Source organism: Pteropus medius, unplaced genomic scaffold (assembly GCF_902729225.1).
Source record: "Pteropus medius unplaced genomic scaffold, Ma_sr-lr_union100, whole genome shotgun sequence".
NCBI lineage: Eukaryota > Metazoa > Chordata > Mammalia > Chiroptera > Pteropodidae > Pteropus > Pteropus medius.
In genome coordinates this window covers 1,523,223-1,533,205 of record NW_024348530.1, presented here as the reverse complement: position 1 = coordinate 1,533,205, position 9,983 = coordinate 1,523,223, and the positions used below count along the sequence as shown (strand labels likewise).

Below are 9,983 nucleotides of genomic sequence, written 5' to 3'. Positions count from 1 at the left end.
GATTTCTGCTGAGAAGTCCCACAATAATCTAATGGGTTTTCCGTTATAGGTTACTGTCTTCTTTTTCTTAGCTGCACTGAGAATTCTGCCTTTGTTATTGATTTTTGATAATTTTAATACAATGTATCTTGTTGAAGGCCTTTTTGGGTTGAGATAATTGGGTGTTCTGTTGACTTCTTGAATTCTAAGCTCCAGCTCATTCCATACTTTGGGAAATTCTCGTCAACTATTTTACTGAAAACGTTTTCTAATTCCTCCTCCTTTTCCTCCCCTTTCGCGAATGCCTATTATTCTTATGTTTCCTCTCCTGACGGTATCATCTAGTTCTTGTATTTCTCTTTCATTATTTTTCATTCTTTGGTTTCTCTTCTTCCTTCTGATTTATTTCTAGATTTCTGTCTTCGATATCACTGATCCTTTCCTCCATTTGGTCGACTCTATTTCTCAAGCTTGTTATTTCATTTTTTATCTCTTTCAGCGTGTTCTTCATCTCCAGAAGTTCTATTCTTTTCTTTTTGAGGGTTTCAAAATCCATTCTAAAGAACTCATTCTGCTCATCTAATAGTTTTTTCAAATTCCTGAAATTGTTTTTATGAATTGTTTCAGATCTCACTGAGTTTTTCCAGAAGTACCATCCTGAGTTGTCTATCATTTGAGTAGCATATTTCTATGTCTGTAAGCTTATTTTCTGGAAAATTTTCTCTTTCTTTCTGAGATGCCTTGTAACCTTGGTTATTCATGGTGTATAATGGACTATTTCTCCACCTGAGTATTAATGGAAGTGCATTCTGCTTTTTTTTTTCAGAAAGATTTATTATATAAAGGTCTCTCTTTAGCCTGTTGCAAAGAAGGCATATTTCTTTTGGTTTCCAGTAGGTGGCATCTAAACCTCTTCGATCCCTGCTTTATATAAAGCCTTAATAATGCTTTTTTTTTTCTTATAGATATTCAATCACGCTTCCTACCCTCAGTTTCAGTCCCTGTCATTATTAGTGATGGTTTCGGTAGTGTTTGCTCTGATTCATCTGGCGCTCCGCGATGTTGGTTCTTGGAAGAAATGGGGAGGGGCCCTCAGAGTTGGGGGATGAGGGCTGTGGCTCAACCTCATGTTTTGCAACCATGGGTGATATTAATCAACTGTTGTTTCTCTGCCGTTCCTGCTTCTCTGCTATCCCCACTTCTCTGCTTTCTGCACTAATATTGGGTACTGCTGCTGGCTGCCTGGCACTAATAGCTCTCCCAGGCAGGACTGTTCAGGGAACCTGGCATACCTTCTCCCCTCCCCCTTTTCCTACAGGTAGCTCTGGCTGTGAGAGACAGCTTCTTTGTTTCTCCCTGTCTACCACTCGACTCCTGGGCTTCTGACCTTTGGTAGCTCTTATGCGCAGATCCCACGCTCAGATGTGCTGGTTTTCAGTTTTTTGTTGAGTTTTAGATATTCAGCTTATTGTTGTTTCAAGAGGAGAGGTTTGGGGACGTCTCTCACTCTGCCATGTTTCTCAAATATTTTTTTTTTTCAAGTTTCGTCTTTTTATTTCATACATTTTATTTATGGCATTTTAAACAGAATTTATAAATATTTGTTTAGTTAATAAATAAAAATTTTTCTTTGGATTTTCTGCCCTTGAGGTTATGCTTGGGAGGATTTTTTCCACACTGAGATTATATAACATGCACATATATTTTCTACTAATTATAAACTAGTTTTTCTCATCTTTTAATCTTTAATACATCTGGCATTTATTTTAATGGTGACATGAGATAGAGGTTTAACAGATATTTTATTTTTTATTTATTTTTAATTTTTTTTAATTTTTAATTTTTATTTTTTAGGCGAGGCAACCCTTGGTTGACCTCAAATATTTCAAGGACCTTGTCAACTTACAATCTCTTGTTTTTATTTTATTTTTATTTTTATTTTTATGCCTACAGCACCTGGTCTTCCTAGGCAGTCCTCCATCCAAGTACTAATAAAGCCTGACTCTACTTAGCTTCTGAGATCAAATGGGATCGAGCTTGTTCAGGGTAGCATGGCCATAGACTTAACAGATTTTTTAAAGGGAAGAAATCTCTTTTCAAGGGAAGAGAAGCCATATTTCTTAGAAAAATTGGGAACTCTTTGATTAGAAACTCCAAGCCCTGTATCTGGAACAAGAATGTTTTTTGGATGAATTTCGGGCATTGTAGAGATTTCAAAAACAAATAAATACACTTATTTTAGAACAGAATTATTACATACGATTTTTAAAAAATCACTCCCCCCACTCCAAAGTCAATCTCCTAAAACTACTTCCACCTTTAAACACCTACTACTCCAAAGCCTCAAACTTCATTATTATATCGAGGGAATCTTTAAAATTACTTTTTTTTTTTCTGTGTGTGTGTGTAGAAAGTGTTTATATCATCTTTTGCTCTTTTATCTTGTGTCCACAATATTCATGCATTTTCAAATAGAGCTATGCTTGCAGCTTTAAATGTGTTTTCCTTGTTTCTCTTTATTCTTTGTCTTGCATGTGTAGAGGACTCACTGTTTTATTATTTCACAAATACACCTATGATATTTATATTATGTACTAGGCACTGTTTTAAATGCCTTAAAATATGAACTCATTTACTTTTCATAACAGCCCTATATTGTAGGCAAAGTTATTATCCTAATTTTATATATGAGGGACCTAAGGAACTCTGAGCTTCAGTGGCTTGTTCAAGTTCATACAGGTAGCAAGTCACCACCATATTCTGTTGCTTTAAATGATAGAGTGGGGAAGTATTGTTTTAAGGGATGGAAATTTTCCTCTTTGAGCAGAAAAAAGTACCACCACAAGAAGAAACTGAAGTCTGAACTCATAATCATCATTATTCCATCTCAAAATATGAATCATGTGATTTAGAGTCTGTTACCCTCACGTAAGCCTTTCTAGCTACATCTTTACTTTAATAGGCCCAACAGTGTCCATGAACATACTGCCATATATTGTATATGTCCTTTTATTATAAGCCCTGTAGAATCTCTTTAGATGTAAGCAGGGTATAAATTAGATAAGAGTATGAAATGTGCTCAAAGTATTTCAACTGATATTATCTTAAGACAAGTTAAATTAATTTATAACCTTAAAACAAGAAAGTAATTTGAAAGTAAATGTTAATGGGAGTTCTACTGTAACTATTACAAGCTGGAAACAACTAAATCATCAGCAAGAGGTGAGTTGCTAAACAAAACCTTGCATGTCAATGAAATGGAATGCCCTGTGGCTATTAAAGATGACTATTTTGATATATGGACATTTGTATTTGAAGTAATATTGAATGAAAAAAGCAGAATAAAAATAATAGGTACATACTTATAAATATGTGACAGTATATTACTATTTATGACACTAATGGGAATACAATTTGGATTGATATCTTTAGCTAAATGTTATTCGGAGTTTGAGGATAGAGTATCAAAAATCATAATTAAAAATAATAAATTAAAAAATACATTTTTCAGGCATAAAGATGGTCACTGTTGCACTTTGAGCCTAGGCAGGAGTCTCAAGGATATTTTTAGATGGGCTGGGTCTGTTCTCTGACATTTTCCCATGAAGATTTGCAGTTCTTCTCTGTGTTCAGGAAGTGCATATTGGACTTCCATTTGGAAAAGATCTGGCTCAGCATCTTGTCATCATCAGCTGGGAATGAAGAGATCAATTTAGTGGAAAGGTTGGCAAGAATAGTCGGGAGAAAGCACAGGTAACAGAAGTGACTCTGAGGGGAGCTATGCAATTAGAAATGAAGTCCAAAATGAGGCATGGCAAATCCCATTCAGTTCTGGCAGATGTGGGGAATATGATCCGGAATTGTCATAATCTTCCTACAACAAAAGTGCAGGGCAGCTATAGTAAAACCTCAGATATAGATTAGGTAAATCCAGGGAACTCTCTCAGACTAGGAAGTGGTAGATCAGGGCTCAGCCTATGAGAAGTGGTGCTGACAGCAAATTGGCTGGAATACAGGACAAAGCTTTCCCCACTACTGGGCGCCAAACTTCTGAGGAGAAGGGAGATGCCCTGAGTGCTCAATAAAAAATGTGCAGAAAGGAGTCAGAGAAAGTTTTGTCCTCCCTTCCAGAAGGGTTTGGTGGCTATGTTGGTTTTAATGCTATCTACACAAATTCTTTGATATTCTTTTCTTTAAGAGATGTAGTCTAATTTCCTTCCCTTTGAACTTGGGTTGGTCTTAGTGACTTGCTTCTAATGAACAGAAATGATGAAATATCAATTCCATGATTAGGTTATGGAAAGATTGTGGCTTGTATTCTGGGGACTCTCCCAGACTATTTGCTGTGGGGGAATCCAGCTGTGAGTAGCCCTATGAAGAGGCCCATGGGGGAGGAACTGAAGCCTCCTTCCAGAAGCCACAAGTGTAAGCTTCTCCAGCCCCATCAGATTGGAGTTGGCCTACAGATGCAATCTCCTGAGAGACCCTGAGCCAGATCATCTACTTAAGCTGATCCAGGATTCCTGACCCTCAGAAACTGTGATGTGTTTGTTGTTTAAGCTGCTAAGGGTTTGGATAATTTGTTATGCAGAAGTAGATCATTATTAATGCAGTGGTGGCCCAGTACCTTATTATATTGTGGAAATATCTGACAACTTGGCTTAGTTCTGGGGAACAGCCACAATGGGATGGGGCAGTATATAAGTAGTTGAATGCTTATTCCAAACATCTCGGATGGGGCTGAGATACGGCAGACCCTGTTAGTCCTGGATAGGAAGTGCTCAATGAAATATTGTTCTTTATATACTGATGAGAGGTGTCTATTTTCCTTATGTGTGTGGGAAATAGTGTAGGAAACATCTCAGCTGGTTGGTCCCACATTACCAGAGCCAGTAGCCCCAAAGTGTGGTGCATGATGCTCAGAGCCAAGAACTGTGGTTAGGGCAGGACAGAACAAAGGGAGAGTGCCACTGAGCCAAAAGGCAAGTCCAGAACAGATTGTTAAATGAGGGAACCTAAAAAAAAATTGAATCTGGAGGCAAAGCTGAGCTAAAGGACTAAGAATGTTAGTGTGAGGGACAGAGTGGCCCAGCAAGAGGTGCGGTGGATTGGTCTGGTGTGGGGGCCGATAGAAAACACAGTGCCACACACCAGGAGCAAGGTTCTTACATTTCTGATTCAAGCTTATGAGGTAGATCCACTTGGGCCAAGACAGGTTAGGAAATGGAACTTGGCTCTTCTTTTTTCAATGACTCAAAGAGAGTTGAGAGTGGTTGTTAAGCCTGGGTTGACTATCCATTTCTGTTTCTCCCTTCCTCTTCAAATAGTGTTCATTCACTGGACTTAGGAGGAATGAGGATCTATAATAAGATTTCCATTTGTTACATAATTTCCTGCAACATTACATAAAGTATGTTATATGTAGCTAGGCTAGCCTTGGCTCTGGCTGCTATTGAGGCTCTGACGATTCTTCCCGACAAGCTTGCATCTGGATATGTTGAATATCTCTAGAAGACCTAACAGCTGGTGCTAAAATACATGTTAAAGTGTCTGCTAATTCTATCAACTGAATGCTGCATGACCCTCTCAGTAGAATGACATTTCACAGCTTTCAGCTGCCATAAAATATTGACCTCAAGAACCTCAGGGTTCAGTACCTAATCCATCAGGCTAGCCAGGCACTTGAGGCACTTTAAGACTTTGACTAGAAATAGGCCTGAAGACATGCTGTCTCCAAAAGCCATTCCATTCCAGAATGATTAAATGTCTGTGCCCCAGAGATTTTCTATTATAGTTTAGGAGATTGGCACAAATATACCCAAACAATTTTTTTGCGTGTGTGTTCAGGCAGCAAAATCTTGATGAAGATAAATTTGTGCCATTGCAACTTTCTGGGGGATCTTTCAGAGGCAAACTCTTTGTCTTAGCTGAGCTGTCATTCGGGGATTAATCTGCCCCCATTCAGGAGGGATTTGGAATTCTGAGGTAAAAAACCCGTATTTGAAAATAACTATACTTTGTGTTTTAGTCGGGTTTGCCAGCAAGGAGATGCAGAACAAACTAGGAAAGGTGAGCCAGATGGCAACTTTAGCTCATCTGGCTCTTGGTTCTGTTTCTAGCTAAGCTCTTCAGGGATATTTTCTGCTATAAAACAACCCCATATTCCTTCTGGAATGGTTGAACAGTGCAGCCAATCTCTGAAAAGAAAAGTATTTTGTATGTTGCCTCTAAGATTAAGTTGAATTAAATATACTGGCTAAGTGAATTTGCAGAGTCAGCTTACCAGCTTATATGGCACGGTAAAGATGGAACCAATTAATCACCAAGAAATTAATATTCCCTATCTCTATGGAGTTGTCACTGGGATTATATTTCTGAGCTCCCATTGTATCTAGGTGCTGTCATGTGACTAATACTTGCTGATGGAATGTGAACAGGAGTGATTTGTGTCTCTTTTAGAAACAGGTGTTCATTCTATACCCTCTCTTTCCATTTCTTGTTATAGACAACCATGGTGATCTCATAATTAAATGTGTTGAAGACAGAAAAACCACAAGATGTAAGGAGCCTGGGTTTCTATAGTTCCAACTGAAAAGTCACCTGCTGTCTAGGAGCATACACATTGGACTTTTAGGTGAGCAAGAAGTACATTTTTATTGTGTTAAGGCACTAGGTTTATTTGTTACAGCAGCTAGAGTTACCTTAACCAACATACATGAACTTTTGAGATTCTTGGGTAAAATGTGCTTTGTAGGGTTATGATTAGATAAGCTGTATCCTTGGCTAAACTGAATTTTGTAACTGAATGGAAATAAGGCGTATAAAACTCTATCCTGACTATATTACTGCTACTTCTTCATTCTAGTTCATTCATTCATTCCACAAAAATGTATCGAGGCCTTAAAATGTGCCTGGTATCATGCTAGGTAGGCACTGGGGATACGATAATGATTAAAAGAGGCATGGTCCGTATTCTCTTGAACCTTAAAGTATATACAGGAGAGATGATGAATTTCTGAACTAAGGCAATGGAAGGGAGTCTGGGGAAGAAGGAATGGATTAGAACAGTAATTCTCAAAGCTTGATCTTTGGATCATCAGACTTTTAATCACCTGAAGAGCTTATAAAATATAGATTTCAGATCCTGTCCCTATACAATCTGAGTCAGTAAGATTGGAACAGAGTCCAATCAGCTGCATTTTTAATAATCTTTTCCCATGTGATTCTGATGCACAATTATTTTGAGGAGAGAGAGACAGACAGACAGAGAGAGCGAGCGAGCGAGAGAGAGAGATTTAAAAGGTAGAGTTGATAGAACTTTAATGACTGCTTGGAAAAAGTAGGTAAAAGAGAGAACATTCAAAGATGACTCCCAGGTTTCTGGCATGAACCATTGGGTTGGAGTGATGGTATGTGCTTGAGATAGACAACACAGGAAGAAGAGCGGGTTTCTCTTGAGGTAGAGCTATAAGTTCAGCTTTTGACTTAGTGAGTTTGAACCACTAATGCACTTACTGTCCATGTGGAGATGCAGTATGTTTGGCATGCATGGTGGAAATAGAGAGTGAGGTTGTTGGAAAGATAGGAGGCCAGCAGAATTGATCTTGATCCTGGCAGCTGGTTAGGTATGAAATGAAATGCAGTCCTTTCAGGAAGCTTGCAGTCAAGTGATACTGCATAAGGCTTATCTCAAGGTATACTTTGTGGCTTGTGCTATTTCATCTCTCTACTGTATACACAGCATTTTGGGATACTGAATACAACTGAAACAATGGGGTGAATTTAACAACAACAAAAAAATATTTGTCCTTGGTCCTTTAAATCCAGCTATGAAAATGCTTTTCCTATTCATTTATCCAGGTCTAATCCCTCCTTCCCATTGTTGTCTTTACTACCTTACTCTCACATTACCGGCTTTCCAATTTCTTGCATTGCTCGCCTTTTAAAAAAATATTGTATTTAGCATCATAGGCTTTAGTGATCTTTCCTGGATTCTGTTGGTTTACAAGTCATAGCTCTTCACCTAATTCTCAGCTCTGCTTATCCCTTGGAGTGCGGCACCCCTTGATGTCTTGAGCGACATGGTCTATCAACAAAGATTTCCTTGGACCCTTGCACAGGAGATGGAGTCAGACAGAGATGGTGTATGTGAAAGCACTCCACACATGTAAGCTATTATTCTGACTTGTTTCATAAGGAAATCAAGGTTTCAAACGATGCCGCAAAGGGATTTATAAGGACAAAAATAGTCAGAATTCAAAATCCTTTCAATTCTTGATATCTTTCTGTCATCCATGTGAAAATTTTCCTGAAAAGTAAATAGCTACTATCTCATGAGTGTCAGTGAGCTTACAAAGCTATGGAAAGGCTTAATAAAAACGAATAGAGAAATTTCTAAAGAGAAAGACAATTCAGTGATTTCTTGTACAGAGCCAAGTTTATATTTGAAAGTTTACTCTATCTGGCCTCGCTTTCAGCTAAAATCACTTCATACTTAAAATATCAAAGTTTGAACATAATTATCTGGGCAGATTTAAATTTGTTACATCCAGTACTTTAAGCATTGAGACTGTCATGTTAAAAGCACCTAATTAGAGTTTGGGGTGCTTTCCTTTGGGGTCAGCTTTGAGCTCTAATGAGTGATTTAGGTAAAAGAACACTATTAGGCTCAGGGAGAAGGGAGTCAAATTTTCTTGAACTCTTATGTGCTAGGGTCTATATTATGGATTGTGTTATTTAACTCTCACAACAATCTTGTTACCTCCAACCTGTAGATGACAAAACTGAGGCTCAGAGAGGTGAATAAATATGCTCAAGGGCACACAGTTTATAAGTCTCAAACCAGGTATTTGAACCCTGGTCTATTGACTTCAGAGACTATGCACAATTTACATTAACTTAGTACCTCCAAAATTCAGCCATATGTAATTTAGGTACTACCTCTATTATTTTACCTGATTGTTTTCTTTTAATAATTATTTTAAACTATTTTAGCCTTTTCCTTGCCAAGGATGTCTGGAAAAGAATGGATTTGTGTGTGTGTGTGTGTGTGTGTGTGTGTGTGTGTACATACATTATTCATCTGGATGCCATCTCAAATCAATTCCAGAACTACCAATGGAACACATACCATTCTTTGGAAACATTGCACTTTACCATCAATGGAAGAGTAAAGAGAAGACAGGTAAGTGCTTGAGTCATTCTGCATCTCCATCAGGCTTCCCTAAAGCAGCCCTAAATTAAAAAAAAAAATTGATATGTATGAAGAAAATGTCAGTTATGTATGTATATTAAACCTTTGGGCTGATGGTGACATGATTTGTAGGACCGAAGAAAATTAATATATATTGTAATCTAGTGCTTCCAAGTCTTTCAATGTCATAGGACACAAAGAAATATTTGTAGGGCACAGTGAGGTCAATGGGTGAGTTTGTTCCCAGCCCCAGGCTCTACCCAGCTCTCCTGAGGGTGGATGGGATTGATATCTTACCAAAACTGTAATACTTCTGTGGCACTCCAAGTCCTCATAACTCATAGGGTTGGGAAATTCTGCTATAATCTACCACCAGAATAACTAACTGACTTTTGGAAGGAAAACAGTCCACTTTGATAACATCTTTTTAAGTACTGTGCATGTGTCCTTGTGTGCATGTGTGTGCTTGTATGTGTATGTGCATGCATGTGTGTTGCTAATTATGCCTTTGTTTTGTTTTATCTCTTCCAAGTAGTCCTTGTCAGTTGAGCATATCACTTAGCCTCAGGTAATTGTAATTTTACAATATGTCACAGAGTCCTTCCTTTCTACTCATATTTTTTTATTATAGAAATTATGGAGTTGCCATACTATCTCATTCAGGGTCTTATTATTCATATAAATATACATACAATAATTCAATATAAAGATGTCTCAATAGTTAAAGTAAATTACTAGCAAACAATGCTTAAGACTAGCATACACTGATACCTGATACTCAAAGTCTTTTGTCTGATGCTGATACAACCAG

At 37.8% G+C, this 9,983-nt stretch overlaps 1 pseudogene; it reads right to left on the bottom strand.

Moving 5' to 3' along the window:
- Nucleotides 1–1,923: 1,923 nt before the first annotated feature.
- On the bottom strand, nt 1,924–2,042 carry LOC120616438 (uncharacterized; annotated as a pseudogene).
- Between the last annotated feature and the right edge of the window lie 7,941 nt (nt 2,043–9,983).